Genomic DNA, 13,437 nt, shown 5'->3' with positions numbered 1-13,437 from the left:
GTGCTCATTTTCTTGATCTTTCAAATATTTATAATTCTCCACCTTAAATATATCCAATAATCTGGCCTCCACCATCCTTAGTGGCAGAGAATTCCAGAGATTCATCACTCTCTGTAAGAAGAAATTTCAATTCACCTCAGTCTTAAGTTAAAGGCTCCTTATTTTGTAGTCATGTTCCCTTGTTTGTGACTGTCCCATTAGTGAAAACATTTCAACGTCTTCCTTGTAAAGCCCCCTAGGATCATATATGTTTGAATAAGTTCAACCCTCATTCTTCTAAATTCTGAGAAATATAGACCCAAACTGAGTAGCCTTGCTTGATAGGACAAACCTCTCAATTCAGGAATTAGCCTGGTGAATCTACTTTGGACTGCTTCCAATGCTGCTATATCACTTTTTTTAGGTAAGGGGACCATTACTGTGCACAGTATTCAAGGTGTAGTCTTACTAACACCCTGTAAAACTGGAATAAAACCTCCCCATTATTAAACTCCAACCCCTTAGAAATAAAGGCCAACATGCCTGTTGGAACTGCCTGCTAACTTTTTGTGACTCATGCACTAAAACACCTAAATCCCTGTGAACTTCACTCATTTGCAGTCTCTCTCCATTTGGAGAATAATTTGCCTTTTGATTCCTCTTATTGGTCATGACCTCATAATTCCCTGTATTAAACTCCATTTGCCAGGTTTTTGCTCAGTTACTCAATCTATCTATATTCTGTTGCAAAATCACGTCCTTGCTCATCACAACATGCCCTTCTACCTATTTTTTGTATCAGTGGTAAAGATTCTATCACACAACCAAAGCTGACACTGACTTAAAATTGTGAAAAGGTGGAATGACTCTCCATTTAACAATGCAACTATTGCAGATCTGGAGGTGCAGACGCAGGAGTGCAGAAGAGCATGCCAAAAGCAATACCAGACGTACCTAAAATTTCAGGCGCCAGCTGCAATAAAGGACTACATACATGCCATGCAGCAAAAATAACACACAAAGAACAGAGTTGTGATCTCACAATCTAACTTTTCCAGTCCTATCACGCCTAGACAGCTTACAGAAACAGCTTATATTAAACAGCTTACAGAAGGAAGAGGCTCCGAGAGCTTCCCCTCCTCATTGATGGTGAGATCCAGCATGCGTGTGCTAAAGAAAAGGCTGAAGCATTTACCACCATGTTTAGGCAGACATTCAGAATAGGTGATCCATCTCAGCTTCCTCCTGAGATACCCACCATTGTATAGAGTCATGTAGCACAGAAACAGATCCTTCGGCCCATTTGGTCCATACCAATCAATTACCCATCTAAGCTCGTCCCATTTGCCCGTGTTTGGCCCATATCCTTCTATGCCTTTCCGATCCATGTATCTGTCCAATAGTCTTTTAAAGTTGCTGTTGTACCTGCCTCAACCACTTCCTCTGGCAGCTCTGGGTAGAGGGCCCTCTGGGTGAAAAATTTGCCCCTCAAGCTCCTCTTAAATCTTTCCCCTCTCACCTTAAATCCATGCCCTCTAGTTCTTGATTCTCCAGCCTTGGGAAAAAGACTGAGTGCATTCACCCTATCTATGGCACTCATGATCTTATACATCTCTATAAGATCACCTCTCAATTTTCTATGCTCCAAGGAATAAAGTCCCAACCTATCCAACCTCTCCCTATAACTCAGTCCCTCGAGTCCTGGCAACATTGTTGTCAATCTTTTCTGCACTCTTTCTAGTTTAATAACATCCTTCCTATAGCAGGTGACCAAACCTGAATGCAATACTCCAAGTGTGGCCTCACCAGCATCCTGTACAACTGCAACATAACTCCCAACTTCTATACTCAATGCCCTGACTGATGATGGCCAGCATGCCAGAAGCCTTTTTTGCCACCCTGTCTACCTGTGATGCCACTTTCAAGGAACCATGTGACTGAACTCCAAGGTCCCTTTGTTGTACAACATTCTGTGGATCTGTGGAATTCATTGCTACAGATGACTGTGAAGGCCAAGTCATTGGGTATATTTAAAGAGGAGGTTAATAAGTTCTTGATTAGTAAGGGCATCAAAGGTTACAGGGAGAAAGATGGAGAATGGGGTTGAGAGGGAAAAATAAATCAGACATGATCGGATGGCGGTGCAGACTCGATGGGCTGAGTGGCCTAATTCTGCTCTTATGTCTTATGGTCTTATTCTCCAGAGCCCTACCATTTAAGGTGAAAGTCTTACCTTGGTTTGACTTTCCAAAATGCAACATCTCACACATCTGAATTATCTGCCATTCCTTGGCCCACTTACTCAGCTGATCAAGTTCCCACTGATATTCTTGATAACTTTCTTCACTGTCTACAATACGACTTATTTTAGTGTCATCTGCAAACTTACTAACCATGCCTTGTACATTCTCATCCAAATTGTTGATAGAGATGACAAACAACAATGGTCCCAGCACCGACCCCTGAGGGACACCACTAGTCACGGGCCTCCTGTCTGAGAACAATCTTCTACCATCACCCTCTGCTTCCTACCATCAAGCCAATTGTGTATCCAAATAGCCAGCTCTCCCTAGATTCCATGCACTCTACCATGTGGAACCTTATCAAAGGCCTTATTGAAATCCACATAGACCACATCTATTGCCCTGCCCTCATCAACCTTCTTGGTCACTTCATCAAAAAAAACTGTCAAGTTTGTAAGACATAATCTCCCATGCACAAAGCCATGACTATCCCAAATCAACCCCTATCTTTCCAGATGCATGTATATCTTAGAATCCTCTTTAGTAAATTACCTACCACAGATTTTTCTTTGCAGCCCTTCTTAAATAAATGCACAACATTTGCTACCCCCTGGTCTTTTGGCACCTCACCTGTGGTTCACAGTGCTCTTGGGTATACCTGGACAGGACCCAGAGACTTGACTACCTTCATACATTTTAAGACGTCCAGCAGAGGTTGGTGATGAGAGCTCCATTAAGAGTCCTGGTTGCTTTTTCATTCTCTTTCTTATATACATCAAGCTTACTTGAACCCTTCTCACCATTGATCCCAATGAACTGAACTTGTGGAGTTTGTGTAACGTTATTGTAGTAATTTTAATTCGGCCCCATACTTCTGATTTCTATTTACCTTCTGATTTATCAGGAGAACTTATTCACCTAACCTATTATTATCCACTGAAGTTCATCACTGTGTGAAGATTGAAAACAAAACTTGACACTTTAGATGTGAAATCTGGACACCTGGACACATTACCAGAGTGCACTAAATGTTACTGCAGAAGTACTGTAGCATGAATCACTCCCTTCAGAAAGGAGAGGAGAAATACTAAGAAAAGATGTCAACCTTATGTCCATCTCAAGGCTCTGGTGAGATTGTGTGTCGTCTGATTGTCATTTGAATTTGTGAGACCTTGCACAGTGTGAAGCGTGACTCAGCAAACCACAGTCCATATTATGCTAGTAGTTCCCTTTCATTGGTTTCCATCCAAAAGGGCTTTTAAAAAAAAGTCTAGATTTGTGATATATTTGCTTCTACAATGAGTTATCTCTTATGTTAGTTATTTGTTCAGGTCATACAAAAGATGTTCACCTTGACATGGATACAAACTTAGAGTCATAGAGTTGTACAGGCTAGAAGCAGGCCCTTCAGCCCATCACATCTATGCTGACCATCATGCCTATCTATACTGACCCCATTTGCCAGCATTAATTCCATATCCCTCTATGCCCTGCTCATTCAAGTGCCTGTCGAGATGCCTCTTAAATGTTGTTACTGCACCTACCTCCATCACCTCGTCTGGCAGTTCATTCTAGATACTAACTACTCTTCGTGTGAAAAAATTACCCCTCTTTAAATCCTCTTTAAATCTCCTCCCTCTCAGCTTGAACCTACAATTTCTGGAGCTTGCTACTTGCTACACATTATGTATTGATCCAAGATCATTCTAATGCATTAATCAGAAATTTAAGTGCCAGCTGCCATATCCTGGATTATGGGCAACTGAATTATAAAAGATCACCTTCACTTAGAACTCTCTTGGGGTCAAGGATGATTTGCCTCCACTCTACTTCTGTGGGTTCTCAGGTGACTATTAAGGCCTTTGTTGGATAAAAGATCTCTATGATAAAGTAAACGTGTAGAAAGTTGGGACCTACCACAGTTTTAAGGGAGAGGGATTATGTCAATGTCTGCAGAACAGTTCATTGTAGGCATCACAATGAAACTAGAGGAGCTGCTGCCTCACAGTTCCAGTGACCTGACCTCCAGTGTTGTATGTGTGGAGTTTGCACGTCCACCCTGTAACCACATGGGTTTCCTCCCAAATACCAAGCATGCACGGGTTGGTAAGTAAATTGTAAATTGCCCCGACTGTATAGGCGACTGGAATATGGAAGGAGTTGATGGGAATGAGAGAGTAAAATGGGATTGGCATAGGATTAGGATGAGTGTAAATAGATGCTTGATGGTCAGCACAGACCAAAGGGCCTATATTTGTGCTCTATGGGGCATGGAATGCGCTGCCTGGGGCGGTGGTGGAGGCAGGTACATTGGTCAAATTCAAGAGATTGCTAGATTATGCATATGGAGGAATTTAAAATAGAGGGATATGTGGGGGGAAGGGGTTAGATAGTCTTAGGCGAGGTTTAAAGGTCAGCACAACATTGTGGGCCGAAGGTCCTGTATTGTGCTGTACGGTTCTATGATTCTATGAAACTGAAGTCCAATATGTAACTGGAGAAAATTTCCTTATGACAGAAGGAGGCCATTCAGTCTATGCCAGCTCACAGGACAATCCTATTTCTCCCGATAATTTTCCCTGCAACTTGTTCTCCCTACGTTCCCATCATTAAGCTACTTTCAATTATAATAACTTGCTTTCATTCTGAGAGCTTCTTCACTTATGCCCAAAACTTACTATCTCTATTTTTTATGTTTGGGGAGCATTGAAGTTGAACTGTGACCTATTCTCATCCATGGCCCACATTTGAGCTTCTTTTAGAAATAACTGAATAAAGCCTATGAACTATCCCCCTTGCCTTAAATCTTATTGAAAACAAAAAAAACACTATAGATTGTGGAAATAAAAGTAGGTAATGCTGGAAACACTCAGCAGGTCAAGCAGCATCAATGGAGAGAAAAGCAGATTTTCAAATTCATCAGATCTGAAACTTTAAATTTCCACAGTTACTACCTGATTTGGTTATTTTTTTTACCAGCACCTTCTGTTTTCTTTATTCCTTAAAAGTGAAATTGCCAATTCATAGCTCCATTCAGAATCTGTTTCTACCCATCAGTTTTGTGCTCTGCATTATTTAATTGATTCCTACTAGTGGGAAGAGTGTTCGAAGAAAGTGCATTTTCAAAAAATTTGTCAGAGGTTCTATGTCCAATTAATAATTATAGAGATTTTTGGTTCTTATTTTGAATGTTTGTGCATCAATTCAGCATCAGTGAATGTCAATGCTTCTGTTTTGCTGAAAAGCATGTGATATTTGCTTTTGGTATTATTCACCTGTTCACCTAATTCTGACATGCATCTCCTTTTTCTGATACTACCTGTATGTTTCTACTGAAGACAGTCCAAATTTTTGTTTTTTTCCCCAAAATTCATCACTTTAGTAAGTGACATGGAGTTTGTAGTCCTGACTAGTTTGTAGTAAAGTTGATGCCATTGTCCTCAATATGGGATTTAGGGGAATGGCTTAACATCACCCTGGTAGTTCATCTTCAGTTATAAGTAATGTGATGTAAGTGTTCTCTGTCCTGTAAGCCACATGATCATATTGCTGGTGTATTTCATCCTCTTATTGTACTGCTAATTTTTGGATGTGATACCTGCCAACTATTTAACAAGGATCTTCAGTCACACAAAAGAGAGAACTTTATCACTACTCTGGACAAAGCTCCCACAGAAGTTTCTGCTTCTGAAAACTAGGTCAAACCTTCATCCATATCCATGGGAACAGCTTTCACCAGCAATTACCATCAATTCTGGTCTTTGAGTTCAAGTCTGGGAGTAGTTTATCCAATTACTTAATGCACGTACCCAGGCACAGTGTTATGAGTCCTTAATAAATTGCATAGTGAATATATGCAATGTATTTAGATTCATAAAATACTGAGTCATTTCAGGAGCTGATTATGTAATTTGAATGTCAGTGAACAATAATTTAAAGAAAAAAGATATTTTAATTTGAGGGGGGAAGAACAAGGAGTTGCTCTTTTATTCTTGAAATTATATAAATGCAACAGTAACATTAACAAGTCACTAATTTAGAACAAATGTATCTGTAAACTCTGACAGCTAGAATCTGCTGTAAAGAGACATTATTAGCAATTTCAAATTTGTGGAATACCAGCAATCTATACATCTTTGGTTATTTCCCAACTGTGCTTCAGCATTGGACTTCTCATGGCAGAGCTCAAACCTGCAGTAGTTCCCCAGCCCTTTCACTGGGGAGTCTGCCTGCTGCATCTGTGCCAGGTTATGTCAGATACATGAGCAACTTCATTCATTTGAATGGAGAGGTCTAGTTGCAAGGGAGTGAAATATCTATGGTACAATTTACAGTATTGTGAATTATTAACTTTAGATAAATGTTGTGAAATGTTTAAAAGTGCTCTTAAATGTTTTAAGTGTCTTAGTTTTTGCTTACCTTTTTATTTTTAAAAACTTTCCATATGTTTCAAATGTTTTTTTTAGAAGTTTGTAAATGTTTCCGAATTTCAGAAACTTTCAGAGAGATTCATAGACTTTGATTGCTTTGACAGCTGGTTAAGCCAGGAGATAGCCAGCTGCCAAAGTTTTTATCAGGTATTTCATGAGTGGGCTTGTTCTGCCTCACCCCTCCTTGTGAAGTCCTGCCATCACTCAGAGCCTTGCCAATGAAGATTGAGCTGACTTGGAAATGTCAATTAACAACAGGAGAGCTGTAAAAGCTGAGTTCTTATTTGTCACATAGATACTGTCAGGTGATGAACGTGTTGTGGTGGCAAGTTGTGGTGAATAATGTTCTCTAGTTGGTGCACCATTTTCCCACTATTCGCTGCCTTTAACATGTTGTCCTAAAAGTTGCAGGGTTGCCAGAATGGGTACAGATAAGCTTAACTATTTTTCATGTGTGAAACTAACCATTAAATGCAGAATGTTATTAGATTGTAGGGAACTGGTGAGTCCATTCATGTCGGGGACTGAACAATCACAAGGGAGCCCAATTAAGTCCTTCCAAATTTCTATTGAAAGTCGTTTTCCAGTTGCAGTTAGATAATGATCAGGAAAAGACTGGTCAAATTTCGACTGTGAAGAGGCGGATTAATTGCAATGAGCAAGCATTGGCATGTCTGAGATTTGTTTTTTCAGTACAGAGTTAACAAATAAAGATGGAACTTAGAATCCTGCTGCTTGCATTGCTCATAACAAGTCAAGTGTTCTGTTTATCTACTAATGTGCGTTCTGAAGTTTGGGGATGGCAAACCTTTGACTTAAAAATAAAGAAATAAAGAACCCGCTTTCATAAGGAAGTAAGAATCTATGTGAAACATCAAACTGTAATAATTCATTGGCTAAGATGTTCTTTGGAATATTTTGGGTATGTGTAAGATTAACTATAAATGAAAATAATTCCTTTAGTTGTGAGAAATAGTCCACATGCAAATATCATGGTGTTTCTATAAAAAGGCAAGAATAACCTTTGTCTAATCCCATCAAATACTTTATTTACAGACAATTCCCAACGTTAAGAGCTTATTCAAAAATGGAAACATATGTCACATTAAACAAAGTGTTATGGGATATTCAATTCTCTATTAATGAACAGTAGCTCAAGTGTGTGGTCCCATTCAAACTTCCCAACTTGAAATGCTTTTAAATAGCCTTATATTATGCACATTAGCTGAAGCGGAAAGAATACATCCAAGGTAATAAACTGGTCTTTAATAGATGCTGATAGTATTCCTCTGTATTTTCGGCTTTTTTCTGTCATTATAGCGGCACGGTGATGTAGCGGTTAGCGCAACGCTATTACAGCGCCAGCGATCAGGTTTCGATTCCCGTCGCTGTCTGTAAGGAGTTTGTACATTCTCCCATGTCTGCGTGGGTTTCCTCCGGGTGCTCCGGTTTCCTCCCACATTCCAAAGACGTAGGGGTAGGTTAATTTGGGTTTGAAAAAAAATGGGTGGCGTGGACTCGTTGGGCCAGAAGGGCCTGTTACCACGCTGTAAAACAAAATTTAAAAAATTTTTTTAAAAACTGGTTTGTTATGATAGCAGAGGCTTAGACACCAGATCATGAATCATGTTGAAAAGTCTGTAATGGGTTAGTTCTATGAGATGTGATGATACTGTAAGTAAATAATTTATTTTGATTTGCTGATCAACTCAAAACCACATCATAGTCTGAACTTTATTTGAATATATTTGAAATTATGTACTAATCTTGAAATTCCCTTGTGGTATTGTATAATCTATGTTGCATTTCCTGAATAGTATTTCATCTATATTGTTTTATTGACACCTGAGATGCCGAGAATGGAGAAATGAACAGTTGTTACCAGATGCCAGGTATGAGTCATTGGTTTGTTGTTGCTGCAGTTCTCTGTGTTTTTGTTTAGATGCTATGAAAGGTTTTATTTCAACTGATACAATCACATTAGAAATGTAGAGCAAAGAATATAAGAGTTCTGTATTTCTTTAAGAGGCAGGTCAGTGTAGTAGATTTCATCTTGACATACTTATGGTGACACCATTCAAATATAGCCCAATAGAGAAATTCTTGCCTGGAGATTGAACCATTTATGCCATTTTTACGCATAAAATGTGCATATATAGCAAAATGTTCCAATTTCTGGTGGAAATCGTGCCCCTTGGTAAATTGGATGGGGCACTTACTCTTGTAGTTCACCTTCATGCATCATAATTCCTGTCTGTGATGATAATCACTTAATAACAGGAATTGGACCAAAAGTTAACAAACTGTGACCTTAGTAATTTGCTCAGAAGAAATTTGGAAGTTGATCACATTCTGATAGACCAACATAGAAATGCTGTTCCTGTGGCAACCTCAGCAAGCAGCAGTGACTGTGAAGTGGGTCTTAATGTCTCTTAAGGGATTAAACTGCAATCACAATTTCTTAAAGTAAGGATGTCATATATCTGCAATTTTTTGCCACTTCTTGGTTGGCATTAATGCAATACGTAGCACCCAGGTAGTGCACCAAATATGCCTACTATAAAGGGGAATAGTGGTTTATGTGTTACAAAAGATGATTGATTTCAGTCAAAAAGAATTAGACTGGACTCTTGAGCAGTTATTTATTAGGAGTTTCTTACTGGAGCATTATAGCCAATTGAAAATAATTACACCAAAGTGGACCTCCTACTTGCTTTGTTGAAATACAGTTTGAGGATGGACAAATTGTCCTTGAAGAAATTCTGGTGGCTGCACTGCTGTGAGTTTGGGGGGTAGGGGGAGGTTGAAGGGGGAAGGGTTGACCTGCAAGTTTCTCCAGAGAGGATTTTATATTTTGTTCAGGTAGGAGCTGGTGACAACAACCTTGTCCATGCAGTGCAAACCAAGCAGCGGAATTCAGTGGCAACATTCTTACCTCAAAATGATGCTTTGCTTCAAGGTTCATTGATGCTGAGAGCTACAGCAGTCATTACTTCAACATTAGTCTGCTCACGTAGATTTTTCAGCATTCACAAAGGAATTATTCTTTCCAATTAAGTGGGTTCATTAGGGATCCTTACACTGAAGTTTTGTGATTATAGTCTGTATACCTGAGAAAGCATGGACAGCAATACATTTGTCAATCTCAGTACTGGCAAATCGTGACTTAGAGCTGGATTACATCAGACTTTGCAACCTAGCCATGCTACTTGACTAACGATCAAGTTGCAGCACTGAGTAAATAAGTTTTCTTGTTAAATTCCTCCTTGAATTGAATGTTTTACATGCACACTTTGAATGAATTCTCTAAATATTATGAAATAATTAGAACTGTGGTTTGACTTTTAAAACAACTGTACCAAAAGCCTGTGAAAATTCCCATGTTGGAAAATGATAAGTGTGTGTGGTATTTCGCTCTCACTGAAGAGAACATTTAACACAAATACGTGCCCTGTTGAAAATTTTCTCTATTTAAATTCAGTACCAGTAGCAGTTTGTCTCTTAACAACTATTTCCCATATGCTTTGACAAATAGTGTCACTTTATGGGAGCTTTTAATTTAATCAGCATTAGCAAAATAGTTGAAAATTAAAGCTGAAACTTTGTTAAAGTTTGAGGTAACCTCCAAATCCAGTGTACAGGTCCCAAAATATTCTTTTCATTCTTTTCTTTCCTTAATCTCCAGATGTTTCTTCCTACCTTCAAAGCACTGTCACATCCAACAAATATTGTAGCAAGTCATGCCCATTGGTCTGCATTAAATTTTCTGTGTCTGTCTAATTTACTTGAATTTTCTTCTCAAAATGCAGTCTGTTTGGATGATGGGGACATGGTGGTTGCAGTTTATGTTGAATTTGAGATGTGTACCATATTGCTTCCGCACAAGAGGTACACCTCTGGGCTCATAATTATAATAAGCTTCCTATAACCAGTATATAATCACTGAAATGAGCAATTGTAGACTTAGTACAAGGTGATGCCCAGATTTTGTGTAAAAATGATGGTGAAACTATCAGTGTTTTGCCTTCTTTGCTCAGTGAAATTGAAAAGGGTTTTGCAATTTCTGTGCTTGGAAGTTGTTGTCATTGATTCAGTATTCCCCTATATGTTGGGCTGTTTGCTACCTTCTCTAGTATAGTCACCAAAACTAATGTGAATTTAACCCATTTATAAACTAGATATACTGTGAAGTAAGTGAAAATTAAAAAAAACTACAGATGGTGGAAATTTAAAATAAAAGCAGAAAATGCTGGAAATACTCAGCAGGCCAGGCTACATCTATGGAAAAAGAAACAGGGTAAACATTTCAGATCGAAGGACCTTCATCAGAACTGGGTAAGAGACCAACATTAACTCTGCTTCTCTTCCCACATATGCAGCCTAACCTGCTGGGTATTTCTGGCATATTCTGTTTTTATACTGTGAAGTACTCTAGGAATCCCAATACTCAGTTTCATTATGTCTTGGTGAGTTTGTAGTCATGTACTGAGGCAAAATTACTGATTTACAAATTTTCTAGTTCAAAAAATCTAATTTTATGCATGTGTATTGTAATTCCCATTTATATTTCAAAATATAATATATATACTTAAAAAGTATATATATTTTTCTGATATTCCAGCTTCTACCTTAATCATTTGCATATGTTCCAATCTTTACTTACTTATTTACTTATTACAGCACAGAAGGAGGCCATTTGGCCCATGGGGTTCATACTGGTTCCCAACAGATCAATCACATCAGTTCCATTCCCCCCTCCTGTGTTCCTTTAGCCCAACTACCTGTTTTCTGTAACAAACCCATCAACTCCCTTTTTTTAAAATTCTTTTATCATTTAACTAAGCCAAGGGATAATTTACAGTAGCCAATTAATCCACCAGGATGTGGGAGGAAACTGGAGCACTTGGATGAAACTGACCTGACTTAGGACTGTGTATAATACTTAAAAACTTAATTTTAGTTGCTTTTTCTTTCCCGGTTTGTTGTTTGTAAGAACTCTTTATGTGATTGGCTACTGAGCCCTTCTGATGGCATCAGAGCTGTTGGACGTAAGTCATTACTTTCAATTGACACCTGCAGATAATAACTGATTGAAAATGACTCATTCTTGTCACAAAGATAGCTAGATCTGTGTTAGGAGCGTTTCTTGCTGCTGGTGGCAAGTGAAATTCTTTCACAATTGACAACAAATTTTGCCCTTAATCTTTTTTTCTCCAGAGAACCGGATGTTAAGGTGAAATCTAACAGAAATTTCCAGAAATCTTGAAGACTAAAAATCAGAAAATATTTTAGAATCTGAAAGGCACTTTCACAATCATGGTGTGTTTTTGTGGATGAACCATAAATGAAGGATGCAAGAAGACATTTCAGTTTAACCAGAGACTATGTGAAATTTATCGGGCTGGATCAAGCTCTGTTGGGGTTGGCATCTCTTTAGGGAGCAGCCTTCCATCCATCCCTCCACTGTTCAGCACATCTTCAACTTCACACCCATGTGCTGCAATGCAAGTGTCAGAAATGTGCTGGAGGTCAGATTGCCAACAGATCTGATCTCTCGCTGTCCCACTGGATCAGAATGAGATGAGGGGCTGGATGCTTTTTATACCAGCAGCAAACCCATTCATTTGAATGGAGCCACTGACCTTTATTAAAAAAGTAAACTCAGGTCAAGTTTTTAAAATTTATTTTCTTTATTCCACTTTATGTTTTAATTTATTTACAGTGTTTTAATGTATCATTAAATTGTGTTTAAAATTAATAATTTTTATTTTTTTAATGAGTTACATCCATTTAAAACTTTTAAGTCTCTCTGAATATCAGGGACACTTAGAAGCAGTGAAATGTGCTTTGATAGCAGTGGCCATCAAATGCTTTCAGGACAGACCCGCAAGTGAGGTTTTGGGGGGTTGGTGAGGGATTGTACCTCAGGTTCCATTGCCTAAGACTTGGTCCCCACGTATGCCCCATTCTGCCTTGCAGAAAGGCCATGGATTGGAGACGTCCAGTTTACTGAATTTTCTATAGGGCCAGAAAAGGATAGTGCAACTATGGTGATCTCACAAAGTGCCAGTGTGATGCATGAGCCATTTCAAATTGCCAATTCATTTTCCATGACAAAAAAACCCTTAAAGTAGTAGCTTTGGAAACTGTACTTAATGGATTTGAGTCTTTGTACCAAGTGCAGCTGTTGATCTGGATACAAATCTCAGCCTTACAATGTTCTTTTTTGCTGTGTTAAACACAAAATTTGCTGTGGATCAATCGATCTGGTAGTACTAATACCTTTTGTAAAATGTGTTTTATGAAGTTTCCTTGATATATTGGTATCTTAGTTTGGTTAATCCAGCTAAAAATAAATTCATTGCCAAAAATAATCAGATTTACTAGTCCGTAAGTAAGCAATTAAAAAAAACTGAAAATTACTCTTAAAAATATGTTAGTTAAATTGGGAAACTAGTCAGTAAGTTGAAATTAAAATATTCAAAGTGTGAAAATAGGATATGTTTTGGATCCTCCTCAGGGACCTGCAAATCAGTGGAGTTAGTGGAAATTTGTCCAGCAATCCTGGGCTCTGGAAATGAGCTGCATTGTGGACAAGGCCAATTTCTAGTATGCTGTTTTTACATGTGCAAAAGAATGTGGAAATTCAATTTGTGCTGATTATAATTTGCATTTTAAAGATCAATGACCATTTGTGATATAGTACAGTTGTACTCCAACATGAACAGATAGCTCAGGTAATGAATTTAAGTTATTACAATATTTCTGAAATAAGGACCACTTGA

This window comes from Pristis pectinata, chromosome 6 (assembly GCF_009764475.1).
Source record: "Pristis pectinata isolate sPriPec2 chromosome 6, sPriPec2.1.pri, whole genome shotgun sequence".
Taxonomy (NCBI): Eukaryota; Metazoa; Chordata; class Chondrichthyes; order Rhinopristiformes; family Pristidae; genus Pristis; species Pristis pectinata.
This window is presented reverse-complemented; position numbering follows the sequence as displayed.